Source organism: Eleginops maclovinus, chromosome 3, assembly GCF_036324505.1.
Source record: "Eleginops maclovinus isolate JMC-PN-2008 ecotype Puerto Natales chromosome 3, JC_Emac_rtc_rv5, whole genome shotgun sequence".
Lineage (NCBI taxonomy): Eukaryota > Metazoa > Chordata > Actinopteri > Perciformes > Eleginopidae > Eleginops > Eleginops maclovinus.
Window position 1 is genome coordinate 9,306,075 of NC_086351.1, and position 14,287 is coordinate 9,320,361.

Below are 14,287 nucleotides of genomic sequence, written 5' to 3' on the forward strand. Positions count from 1 at the left end.
GTGTGGGATCTTTTTATCCTGATGCAACGATGTGATACTATACGAAAACAGTAATGAAAATGTATTTTGTTTTCTTGGATCACACACATCTCAGTTCATCCTTTATTTTCTCAAAAGAAAGCCCAGTTTTCCCAGTTTCTTCAGTCTAAAACTTTTAGGAGATGTAGGAGAGAGAGAACTTAGGGATTTGTTAATCACTTGGTAACACAGCAGCATCCATCCATGTGATGAATTCCACATATTTCTAAAAGAAATGAAACTACAACAATTGAAAGACGTTTCACGTCAGTAATTGCTCATCAGAGTTCTGAGCATCGCTCCCTCTCTTTCTCTCACTCTGAAATTGATACTCGCCATACGACTTATGATGGATAGGAAGCTTTAATGAGCTCTTACAAGCAATTAAGTAATCAGGGAACCCTGCTGCTCGGCGCTGGAGCTAGCAAGAGCTGTGACAAACGGAGGCCCATCAGCACTGTAATCAGCACAGGACACAGTCACCGCTGCTCACCACTCCCTAACCAAGGGCAGCAATGGGCAGAGCAGCAGGCTCCCATCTCATGTTATTGTTTTGTCTGCAAATAGTCTCTGAACTTTGGGACTCAAATACGTGCTGCAGTTGGAATTTCCACATTATGTTTCACAGTTAAGGTGAAGCTGGGTTAGGGTTACAGACTGAAAAGGAAAAGAAATCATCTGAAAGCAAAGTGCCGCAAAATGAATTAAGGTTCACCCCTCAGGTCTTAGCGCCAAACAGAGCAGTGACAGAGAGACACCTTTATACTGCAGGAGCAGTAACGGGTGACAAGTACCAGGTGTGTAGGCAGCTCCCAGGTGATCCTCATTAAGTGCATAAAGAAAACACACCTGTTTGTGTGAAAAATATGGGAAAAAATAAATCTTTCATTGTTTAGCTGTTTATCAAATATTATTGGGAAATATGATTTAAAACTGATACAAATCCACCAACCCAAATCAGAAAAATAATACCCATTTGCATTTTTACATTACTCTTTGATATGATATTTTGTTATCACCTGATAATACTCTTTTCATATAGTTTTATTCAAATGTGTTGTAATCTAAGCTGTGATTAGTTTTCTGAACTGTTTTTATATCCTTAAAAAAATAACTCTCTAACATTTGAAAACAATAATTTAAGACAGTGACCTTAATGGAAATAACGGAGAAGGAAAACTCCACCTTGGTTTGTTCTTTCATAAAAAGTAGATCCCTACAAAACTATCTTTTAATTTCTCTCAAATAAATAAATAACATGTACATACAAAATAAATTAAATCTACAGTCTAGCTAATGTCTGACATGTATCAGCATTTTCTTTGTGCATGTGCTGTAGGTAAAAACATCTGCTCTGTTACAACTGATTTTACTCTATTTGTTTAATTGGTTTCCTTCTTGACTAATCCATTTTATTTAGTCCTTTTAACCACCTCATATGACCTGATGTTGTTTTACTATGCAGTTTGTATTTATTGCTGATTGTCTGTTCTCATTTTAAGTTGCAAAGTACTTTGCGAATTAGTTTTTTGACTATTTTATTTACATGCGAAAAACGCTGATATGAATAAAGAGTATGATTTGGTTCATGGTTATAACCTCTATCATGTTAGTGCATTAACTGTGGAGCTACATCTGGAAGGTGATTAACTTATTTTAGCATAAAGACCAGAAGCAGGGCTAGCTCTCTTCTAATAATAGATAACTTTGTGAAAAATGTTTTTAACTTGCTACTATCTGTGATCACAACTTGTCTTTTCAGCATTGCTGTTACATTTCACAATGTCGTACTGATAGATGGAACCTGTAAATAAGTGAGCTGTTTAACTGATATTATTTTTGAACAGTCATAATGACCTAATGATCTCCAATGACTCAAAATTGTACTTCATTTCTCAAGTATTGATAAAATCAAGTATTGAAACCCCTAAATTAGTTTAACGGTTTGAGCTAGTGGGTTGAATGTGGTAAACAATGCATGTTGTGACAAGGAAAATAAATGTCACTGCAGGATTCGTTTCTCTCAGCTCCCAGCTCACCCGGGGCGCCTGAGCTCCACATTCTCAGCTTCACGTTCTCACCCACCCGAAGCATGTGGTCGCCCCAGGGTGGCGTGACACGTCTCCCACACTCTCTGACTCCTCTGAATAATTCTGCCCCGACCATACATATCACATCTACGTTTTTCATGGGGTGAGACAATGCATTGAAAAATCAAATATGTTGCTTATTAATAGGACGACTTTGGTGAACGCTACCTGGAGAAATGCTGGAGGGGAGAGCTACTCTAGAAAAGGGGGGAGCCTACAGTTTGGTTTCTCTCTCCCCCTGTGAAAAGAGCAACAACAAAAAAAAAACTGCTGAGGGTGCAGATTTCTCATAGCTAAACTGGCACAGTTAATGTAGGTGCACACACACACCCACACACACACACACACACACACACACACACACACACACACACATGGAAATCCGAGAGCCATGGTTAGTCAGCCGTGAATGGAAAGCACAGAGCATCATGTGTTTGTTGTAAGTATGGGTGGGCTGGAGAAAGACAAAATCATGGGGGAGATAAAGGGAAATAGGACAAACCATGAACTTGAACTTTATTTTATTTCAAGCAATAATTGTACGTAATTAATTACATTAATTCAAGTTCTCTACCTATAAACTATTTGAAAACCCACTTGGTTGCCACTCAAAGCAAAAACTGGGCTGTTTGTTGACTTTTTGCAGTTAGCTAGATCTCTTCATAGGCCAACGCTATGATGATCTAATGGATATTGAGGCGTAGCTGTTGATTAAACTACCCAAAACCACATAAAAGAGTAACACTCAGCAAAATTAAATAAAAATCACAGCATTTAAATGCAACATACACTTACAATTAAAAGACTCACACTTTTTCCCAAGTAAGAATTTTTACCCCTTTTACATGTAGTTTAATATTGTAGTAAGTAAAGTATCCCACACTGAAAGAAACACATGCCACTAAAAACATGGCCTGATATTAGGGTGGCAGCACTACCATTACAACATTAGAACAGCCAGTTATTTTCATTAGCTACCTTCTGGTTCATATATTCCTTCTTATTCAAACATGCACTCCTCATATTACACATTTAGCTCATGAAACTGACTGAAAAAGGCTGCTATCGTCTGCTTGTCTCTGTCAGACTAAACGGGGAGCAAGCAGCACCGCGCCGTGCCGCTAATTTGGCGTCATTTCCTCAGATTCCGTACAGATTGCAGCAGCTAATTATGATCTAATAACTGGCAGACTGTCTGTTTCAATATTATTACAGGAAGAGTAGGTTAAATGAATAGCTCATCATCTGCCCGCTGTATCAGTCATGTTGTTTTAATGATCATAATTCCACCATTAAATCTTAATAATATGTCAAGATCACAAGGGAGACATGTCAATTTGGGGCTTCAATGAGAATTAAGCCAAGGATTGTTGAAGTTGAGGCTGTTGTTTTTTTCCTGGGAAGGCTTGATTTTGTTAGCCTAGTCCACACCCACCCACCCGCACACACGCACACACCCACCCACCCACCCATCCACCCACACACACACATGCACGCATGCACGCATGTACGCACACACACACACACACACACACACACACACACACACACACACACACACACACACACACACACACACACACACACACACACACACACACACACACACAAACAGAACAGACACAGAGCAGTTTCTGAGTGAATCTGATATTCGAGGAATTAATACATTTTCCCTGACTGATGTGTTGATGTTCAACAGGAAGAAACAGAGGTACATGTTTTCTAGCTTTGGTATTCTAGATAATATCTTAATATGTTCTTTGTCATTTTATTATGAGCTCTTTCATACTTTTTGTATGGGAGTCATTATTTTAGCTACAGTATTGTACTTTTTGTTTGAGGATCCTTACATATTGGGTTTGGAAATAAGATCTGAATGTCCCAGCTCAATATGAGATTACATTTTTCTTTAGATATAATTTTTGAGCCACGACAAAGGCAAAATCTTTTCTTAGCCGTTGGCCGGAAATGCTTTTTGCTACTCAAGCAGCTGTTGATCACTTATGGCCCTTACTGTATGATGAAGATAATACACAATTGTTCGTAACTTTTGCACAAAATTATACTTTTGAGAAAATATTCGCACAGGATACTTGAAAAGTTTGCTATTTTTATATAAGAAAATATCCCCAAACGGTGTGATGTGTTTGATGCATAAGGATAATTTCTTGAACGACTCTTTGGATCCTGTGTTTGAGTCTCATTTACAGCACGTTAAACTTTAAATGGCCTCCAGGATCAGGAGCACAGGCACTTTTTGGATGGACTTCTAGAGTCCTTAAAAAAAAGGACGAAAAAAAGGAGAAAGGAAAGAAATTCACTGCTTTGAGGTATAAACCTGTATTCTAATCACTCTTCCCTCAAGGTTTTCTGTTTGTGAGGTAGAGACAGTCACTGCACGCAGCTTTAAGCCAAGAATAGCTGCAGGAGAGGGGAGAAAGTGAGAAAAGTGAGGCAACAAGAAAGGCAGAGAGAAAAAACGGAAGTGGGCGACAGAGAACAAAATAACTCAGGAGGGAGTGTGAATGAGACAATGGCTCTGTCAAAGAGTCAAACGAAGTAAACATCATCGGTGCGATCCGGCCGTGACTCGGTCTGTCTCGGGACTAAACACGACACTGGGACGATCAATCTAAATCAATCAAGTGTCTGAGGGAGGTGTGTGTGTGTGTGTGTGTGTGTGTGTGTGTGTGTGTGTGTGTGTGTGTGTGTGTGTGTGTGTGTGTGTGTGTGTGTGTATGTGTGTGTGTGTGTGTGTGTGTGTGTGTGTGTGTGTGTGTGTGTGTGTGTGTGTGTGTGTGTGGACAGGCGTGGGTGGCATTGTTGTGGTGACGGGGTGTACCCTGTCCCGAGGCCACTGCTCCGGTCCGAGAGAGTGGAAATACATGTGCATATCTGTGTGTGAAAGAGTCTATTGAAGGAAAGCATGCAGCAGAGTTAATAAGAGAGCTTTGTGTGTGTGTGTGTGTGTGTGTGTGTGTGTGTGTGTGTGTGTGTGTGTGTGTGTGTGTGTGTGTGTGTGTGTGTGTGTGTGTGTGTAGTCAATGAATCTATTGAAAGACACCAGCTTGTATACAATTATTGAGGTGCACAGGGGTTGTATTCTGTAGAGTTGCAGTATATGTAGTGTATTAAAGAGACTATGATGGGGGCAAGGATGTTCACAAAGGAAGTCCCCTATACATTGTTAATAGACGTTAGTTCATTCTTAGTGCCTTGTCTCGGCATCCAGTTTGCATATCCCCTTTCTCCAGAAATGACATCCTACTGTACATGGGAACACTTTGCGACTCATGGTTTATGTCCAACACAAAAGATTTGTAGCAATGCAGAAAGTTGCTTGTTTTTTATGTAGAAAATAAATAAGCATATGGAGACCATAGTGGTGGCAAGTAGCATGTCTGTGTTTCAAGCATCCTTTCCTAACATTGTCTGATCTTTAGGTAATGCTTCACCCCTAAAGCTATCATTTCAGTTTTTATTACATATCATGTTAGCTTGAATTTGTGAAGAAAATATAGTTTTTCTCAAGCGTCTCCCGCGTAGCAGTAGTAGTAGCTGGGGTCGCTAGTTAGCAGTTAGCAGTGCAGCCAGGACAGAAAGCTCCAGTACCACAAAATGTTGGTATTACACAGCTTGTACAGGTGCTATGGACTACTGGGAAGAGAATATATTGGTGGGCAACATAACCGGGTTCTGCAGCTTCAATGGTCAACATGGCGTGGACGGTGGAGATGGATGCTAACAGAGAAAGCTAAGTGTAACCAAGCAGAAGCCCGCCCCGAGTCAATATCACTATGAAGTGCCTTTGGTGTCCTCATCAGAATCACTCAGTCATCATGAAAATGTAGCAGAATAATGAAACTCTGAGGTCTTATTATAAATGGCCAAATATTTACACACATATTGGTACAATGATAAGTCTCTTCAAATGTGTTTCCTTCATTTTATACCATTTTTTTCATTGGATGTACGTGATTTTGGCATGTCCCACATACGGCTCTGCTAACTACAGTGTGTGTAATAAGTGGTTAAATGAGACTAAATTTTAAAAAAGATATAGTTTTACTGTCCACAACAAGTTATTTGATAAAACGAGTCATTTGATCATGTATATTCTATTTTCATATCATATTGAACATTTTGCATGTGTCCCTGAAATTGCTGTCCACCCTTTCATTATGGGGTCACTGCCCCTTTAAGTAACCCCCTGATGTCTTCAGTGACATTTCTACCATCATGTTGTCTTTCTTCAATGGAGGCTGAAACAGTGGGTAGTTGCAGAGTAATATTTACACTTATATTTCATAATTTTCATCATATTATGTGTGTAGTCGGACGTTGTCAAGCTTAACATGTCTAGTCTGTCATAGTGAAATATCAGTTAATATAAAAACCTTTCAGAAATTAGAAATATATTTGTAAATCAGTACACACCTTGGTAACTGAATCATGTTGCTAACTGTCCACCTTGTGCTCATTAAATGCTAAAATTAGCCGAATATGTCCACCCTGACAGGCTGGACATATTTTGCTGTTTGCACGTACATTGCTAATTTATAAAAAAGTGTTGGAGCTTGACCAACATGCATTTCTAACAGCATAACATTTACTTAATAAAATGAATATGAAGTTCAATGGAAAATCTCAGCTTTTTTTTTGAAAAAGGGCAAGTCTCAAAGGCACGTTATGGTGATATTGACCCTGAGTAAAACTTGTTTAGCTCTGTGATCAAACTTTTGATGATAAATAATCACAACAAATACCTCAATTACCTCTGTAGAGCGACTTTGAGCACCTGTAAAAGCGCTTATAAAGTAAATGTATTATATTATTATTATTATTAATAACAAATACATGTCTAACATTACAGCTGTCCATATTTACAACAGCGGTGTATAATTGAACTGCCCTTTTATATTCCTATTTCTCTCACAATTAGGAATATCAACAGACCAGTGTTTAACGTATCAAAATGGAAATATTACGTAAATATTACCTTCACATCATCTATCTGTCTGTCTGTCTGTCTGTCTGTCTGTCTGTCCGTCCGTCCGTCCGTCCGTCCGTCCGTCCGTCCGTCCGTCCGTCCGTCCGTCCGTCCGTCCGTCCGTCTGTCTGTCTATCTATCTATCTATCTATCTATCTATCTATCTATCAGACCATAAGAAACCAAACTAGTCTGCTGTTGAAGTGGACACCTTAAATAGAGCACTGGCAAAAATAACAATGTCTCTTCTCATGCTCTAATGCCAGTTGATCAATAGTAATTACCTACCTGTGGACCTGGCTAGCGGAGCTCTTTAGGCCCCTGGGGGTTTTGCTGCAGACAACTCACAATTCAGTCCTAGGTAACTCCATAGGACAGGTCCTTTTAATTGCTTTGTTCACTGTGAGTAATTGAGGGTTGGAGCGTGTTTGCCACGAAGAGTGTGACTTCACTTGGTCTCTGTTTAATTATTCCCGTAACACAAGCCTTCTGTCTTAATTTTCACTTTGCGCGTGGCATCTTGAGGTGCGAATACAACTGGAAATATAGGTTGGTAACTGTACATGGCATGCTGAGCCAGATGCACTACAAACAGGACCATATGGATAGACAGAGATGTGTTTCTGCGTGTTTTTCCTTCAGTGTCGAAGGAACATATTGCCAGACATCTTTTTAGCACAGCAACTGTCCCACTGCTCTAATTTGATATCATCCCTCGCTAGGCCTCAAACCAGACACATGGAACAGTATCAATATAGTTTCATTAGCATACTGATTAATCAACTGGTTAATTAGACAAATTTCCTATAGGCTGATTACGCCTCCCGACCTCTTGGTGTGAAGACATATAGAGTGCATAAGTAATTTAATTATTCTGACTGTCTGATGAGACAAGGTACGATTTTATATTTTACACACATGGCAGTTCTGAGAGCTCAAGATTAGACGTTGACATAAAGATCTTTGATTGTATGTGAGCATGAAAATAATATATACGTTAAAAGCCCCCCCTTCAAGCATAACCTGCTGTTTTTAAACTCTAATTGGGACCATCATTTACGAAATAAACATCATGCTGTATTGAAAAAGACCTAGGACTAGCCATGAACTAACATTTTAACAATGGAAAACACTCCACACACTCCACTATAGATTTTAGACATACCTATGTATGAAACTTAAAAGTAAACTAATACCTACTAGAACGCTTCCTTCCAGGTATTATTCTGATCAACAAGCTGTAAAATAACCTGAACTACCGAAAGTAATCAACGCTACAACTTGAATTGTTTTTCATGTTCATTTGGCCTCTGTTTGTGCTGTAACCCACATTTGCAGCAGCGAGATCGGGTGCTGCAGTGAGGTGCAATGGGTGCCTGCTATGGCATTGCCAGCTCGGGCGGCCGTGCAACAGTATCTGCACGCTGCCATCCTTCTGTTCGCAGAGCATCTGAAGAAAGCAAACTGCACTGTTGCTCACACTCCTCGATCCCGTTGTTGTCATTGGCCGGCAGCCACCAATAGTGAGCCAACTGAGTTAACAGACACTTCCGCTCAGCACATAAGGAACCATCTGTTTTAAAAGCCAGAAATAAATAAATAAACTGCCTTCTCTCCCTCTCGCACTTCCTCTCTCCCGGACTTGATGTTTTTACCACCAGTCTACAGTTAGCAGAGCTCTGCTATTATCCTGTTCCTCACTCTTCATCATTTACAATCACTACCAGTTACCAACATTTGCTGCTGGGACATTATTGAATCTCTGCTGCCCTGTATTGGCCTTTCAAAGTGAGCCAGAATGAGAAACTAACCAATTTCTTATTTGAGAAAACTATTTTATTCCATCTATTTTCCTGGTAAATAACTAAATTGTCAATTTGTTTCTTTTGCCTTGCTACTAATGCATCATCAAATGTGGTAATGCTGCATTTATGGCACACAAAAGTTTGTTGGACATTAGCAAGGTCGGAAACATATTGAAGCCTGATGTTTGTAACATCTTGAAAATCACGGTTGTGTGCCTGTCTTGGCTGCGTCCAGCTCCTCAGACGTGCCAGCTTGTAGCTAAATAAATATTGGCCGAGGGGCATTTGAAAAAACATATTGTCCTGGCTCAGCACTCGGTCCCCCTGCCCTCTGTTGCCAAAACAAGACAACAGGGGTCCAGAGCAAAATCTCTACTCACATGAGCGCTTTGGTAATGGTCAGCTCGCTGCCACAGCCCTGCAGCCTTTGTGTCTGCGCTCACAGGTCCTCGAGTTTAATGTATTTACTCGGCTCTTCATGGTGTGGCTTGTGGAGAGGATCCTGGAAACGTGCCATTTGTGCTATCACACTACGCCTTTGTTTCTCATGCGGCTTACGAGAATAAGGGTGTGCTTGTCCTGTGTGTTTTGCAGATTTAGTGATAGCCAGAGATATCTTTGTCACTTCTATTTATGACATGTGTTTTGAGATAGAGCCTTTAAATACTACTGTTTACCACAGCAGGGTTTGTTTTTCTAGCATTTTTAGTAAATGTGAACTCCTTCTTTATGTCGATAAGTGTTTGCTCATTTAAATTAGTGTGCATTTACTTTAATGTAATAATTACTGGGGTTACATTTATTGATATTGTCATAATAAGATATTCATACCTAATGACTCCTTTACTCCCCTCTTATCTCTTGTACAGACTAAAAAATATGTTTCACTTATTTGTTTTGATTGTCAAATAGAAGAAAACAGTCCTGTCTACTCAATTATACTTCTGAGAAAATATTACATTTTCCCTTCTTTTACCCATCTTTCCTCCAATTGGTTTTCACGGTTCATCGTGTGCAGCGAAACAGAATACCTTTAAGAAAAATATTACTAAAACATTAGTGTCTGCATTCAATTGAACCAGCGAATACCCGATGAGTTCCTCTCTCCAAGAAATTAAGGTGTATTGTAATAAGTGCATTATTTAGTAGATTTGACATGGCTGCCACATATTCACAGAGAAAGAATTAATACGCCCGTGGAAACGAAAGCAGAAGAAGTAGAAGAAGAAATGTACTGAAAATAATTAATTATCCGAGCCTATTTCTAGTCCTCCTCTTAAGCCTATTTAAAGGGCATTAGGTATTATGAATGTGAGGTAGTCTAAATTTACCCCTGTAATATCTATCCTCATCTGACTACATTAGTATACTTTTCTGGGCTCTGTAGGCTCCTCACTTGCTATTTAAATCACATTTCGTGACTCTGAAATCCGGACTCGTCTGTTTTTTTCTTTCTTTCACAGATATTTTTCTTTCCACCAGGATTAATCAGATTTACAGAAACTGCAATCAGATTAACACACCTGAAACTGTAAACCTGACATAAGTATTTGTTAAACGGGTGAAAAGCGCCCGTAAGTGACTTAGACACATGAATTATGTATATGCTAAAGAGAACTCATTTGGGAATTAAGGAGGATAAGTCGCAGTCCATTTTGTGCCTGTTAGGGGCCCTCTCAGAGCTACGGCGGCTGCATTAGGGGAGAGCTAATGGGCCCTGGGAGGGGGTGAGAGTGGGATGGAGAGCTGGAGGGAGGGGTTGGGCCCTTTGCCGCCCGAGGTCTGTGGGCCCCGGTGACAGATGGTTGGCCACCTCACTGGGTGGCTGTGGCTACAAGGTCTGTCGTGATCCTGATCCGCGGCATTGACAGCATCACAAAGATCAAACGACATTGTGGAAGGTGAAGAGACGGACCAGAGCAGGAGACCAGGGTCAGGGGTCCACCAATTTAAGTGTGAGTTTTTAGAGCATTTGCCAAATCCTGAAAATGTTAGCCCTAACTCACCATTGCTCAAAACAGGTAAGTTGCCACACATAATGAAAGAGTCACAAGTATTGGCAAAATGTTCATGGAAACACTACATTAAGAATCATGGGACACAAAAAGTCTGCACTGAGAGTGGGATACTCAATTACTTCCTGTTATCCAGTGTCAACTGATGATCTCCATGACAAGAGATGGTTGAACCTCCCCCTACAACACTATTTCCTTTGTCACATTTTATTCATTCATCAATAATCTCTCTTGTTAATGCATTCCCGATTTAAAGGCAGTAGTAAATCCCAGAGAATCTCGTCCATTGAAAACAATGTAGTGAGTCTACTGCCTGAGAGAGACGCTAACTTGATTATATTTCATTTCAGATGTGATTTGGAGCCATTTAGTGTCCCACGATGTAAAAACAGTTCCAGATATTTGTTTGCATCCTGACAGGAACCTGCTTCAGATGAAATTCTGTTCTATTTTTTGAAGAGCTGTAAATGTTTGTAAATGTTGAAAATGACACAGTATTTTATTCAAAAAGGATAAAACCTCCTTGTCTAAACATTTTCCTGTTGAAGTGTATTTCTCTTTCACTGTGCCTCTGATACAATTACTGCCTTCATGCAGAGAACTAAATTTCATATCTCATCCTCAAGAATATGCCTGTTGAGAGACAAATATATATATACTATCCAAAAATGCTGCTGTTGTAATTCAATTCTCGATTTAAATGTTGATAAGGATATACGGGGCAGAATACTGTCCCTAAATGGGAAATTAATTAAATCAAGAACAGATAAAAATTTTACAGGGGTTTTTTTTTGTCAAAAAACGTCATCACATCAGCGGAGACAACGCGAGAGGCCAATATTCCATTTCAAATTAAAGTGTAAAGGAGCCCCACGCTGTGTTCTCATTTTGAAGGACTGTTTATCAAGACACCAGCATTAAAGCAAACAGCTTTCATCAGGTTTCATCACACTCTGATGAAAGATGTTTGCACAAACGTTTGTGTGTTAATACATTCACAGAAATGAGAACATCACATGCCACAACTTCAAATTAAATACGTTTTTGCCTTATTTAATATGTGATTGTATACTATATGTATATGTGTAAACCCATATGTATAATTTACTATACGTCAGGTATTATTAGTGGCCTGAGGTGAGTTTGTACACACAGATCGACTGCAGAGATGTGCGTTAGCAGGTATTTTACGCATGATCTGATAAAAGAAATGGAATCATAAGAAAAAAACAGCTCATTTCAGTCTATGTATGTTTTCCGATGCATTGCATGCACTGAACATTGTGTACTGCTCAATAACATTCATCGCTTATGTACTGTACCAACATTTTGACAAGCAAAAGAGATGAAAGTGTTTTTACGAGTGTCTGTGTAACTAAAGACTTGATAAATCTTCATTCAAAACGGGCACAGCATCAATTCTCTACCACCACTGCCCCGTGGGCACAAGAGATCGGGCCCTTCAGGCGATTAGCCCGTCTTACATTCCCGGTGATCGGATTAGACGATTCCCACAGTCTAGTCTGAAACTACTCCCGACCCGCAGCTCCGGAGAGCATCTCAATATCCAATTTCACAGCTTTCTAAACCTAGATCACGGAGGCTATTTATTACTGTCACAAGCTTTTTTGTGTTGGGGGGCGGAGGGGTTTGGCTTTTGTGTTTCATCCTCTCCGGAGCAGGAAGATGATCAACTAGAGAATAAAAAATGTAATGAGTGAGGAACCAGTGGCGTGGCCTGAAACCTTTAAAAATGCGGCATCCCCGCCAAATTAGACCAGGCCGACGCTGCAGTCAGCAGCTTCTCCAGGACCTTTGATCCGCACGCTGCAGTGACTACCGCTGAACACAATTATGACCCAGTGAGTGTGTGTGTGTGTGTGTCCTACAGCACATTGTGGTGTGTTCTGTTACTGACAAAAAAGAAATGAAAAAGAAAAATGTTGACTGGAGTCTGAATTTGGGAAAACAAACTTCTGAAGAAAATTGGGATGTTTTGGGAAGTTTGTGATTACACCCCGGAATTGTGTTCAAGAGTGAAATAGAAATGGCTAAGTGATTTTGGACAGATGTAGGTTAGTTCTGGTTGGCTGGCTAAAATAGAGCCTCCTAGATAATAAAACCATTTATAAGGCAGTCTTAAACCGGACCAGCAACTGTAATGGGGGCCTCCATTATAGAGGCTTTATAATTTCCTTGCTTTTTCCTTTCAGAGCCTCTGTTGTTCCTCTGAATTACCCCTGAATGATTTATGCTCACTGGTCTGGCCACCAATAGACCCTGGCAACACAGATAGAAACACACTTAGGGCTTTTTGGTGTGTAAACACACTGTATTAAAAGCCAACTTGTTTCAAACAGCCAAACACATTTGCTGTGGCGGGGGCCGCTTGGTGTCATTTCACTCGTCAAACACCACAGTGTCACAGCCAATCAGGGGACTCCAGTGGCAACACAAGCCATTTAACCTGAGCAAACAGAGTGTGTCACGAAGCCCGAGGATGACTTAAGAGCCTGAGCAAACACTGGCGAGAGCCATCGGGCACGAATCAAGGCGGCCGGGCTGAGGACAAGTCACTCTCGTAATGGCTTTGTGATGACTCAAGATCGAGCGGCCATCTGTTTGTTACAGTGGGGGAGGCCCACAACTCACAGTTCAGATACACAGAATATTAGCTGGTAGTGCAGCAGAGGAGGGGAGGATTTGGCCGGTCGCACAGGATGTAAAGCATATGTCCATAAATGGTAAGTAGGCCTATGCTGATAGCTGGGGCCCTGATAGCCTGAATGTGGGCCAGATAACAGGATTTGCATGGAGATTTTTAGCCTGGGTGAAACAACACCTTCAAAGGTGTAAGACAATTAATCCTACAAGTGAAAATAAGCCCTCACTACATACAGGTGGAAGAAACCGCATTAGAAACTCACGCTGACATGAAAAACTCAACACATATTTAAAGCACCAGAGAGTTTGAATGAGATTTCAATGATGTGAGTTTGAATAAACCGCAGTCATTTGTGTCCGGTCTGTAACCGTGAAGTTCATTTGAAGAGCAAAAGTCAAACCACATGCAGCCTCGGGAGCAGGACTTTAGAAACAGATAAGCAACCCCACCCCGAACATAGCCCTACCCCCCGCAAAAAATCTGAACAGTCAAATACTAGAAAGCAGGAGAGGAATACAAAGTCAAATCCTTGACATGAAAGCTATGTCAAAATGTGAAATTCAACCTAATGTGAATTAATCTTGTAGTCAGCAACATTTACAAATATGATGTAGTTTGGGAAAATAAATTCACAGATCTGTAAAAAAAAAAAGTACACTTCTTGACTAACTACTACTTGAAAGTCTGATTTACGTTATAATAAT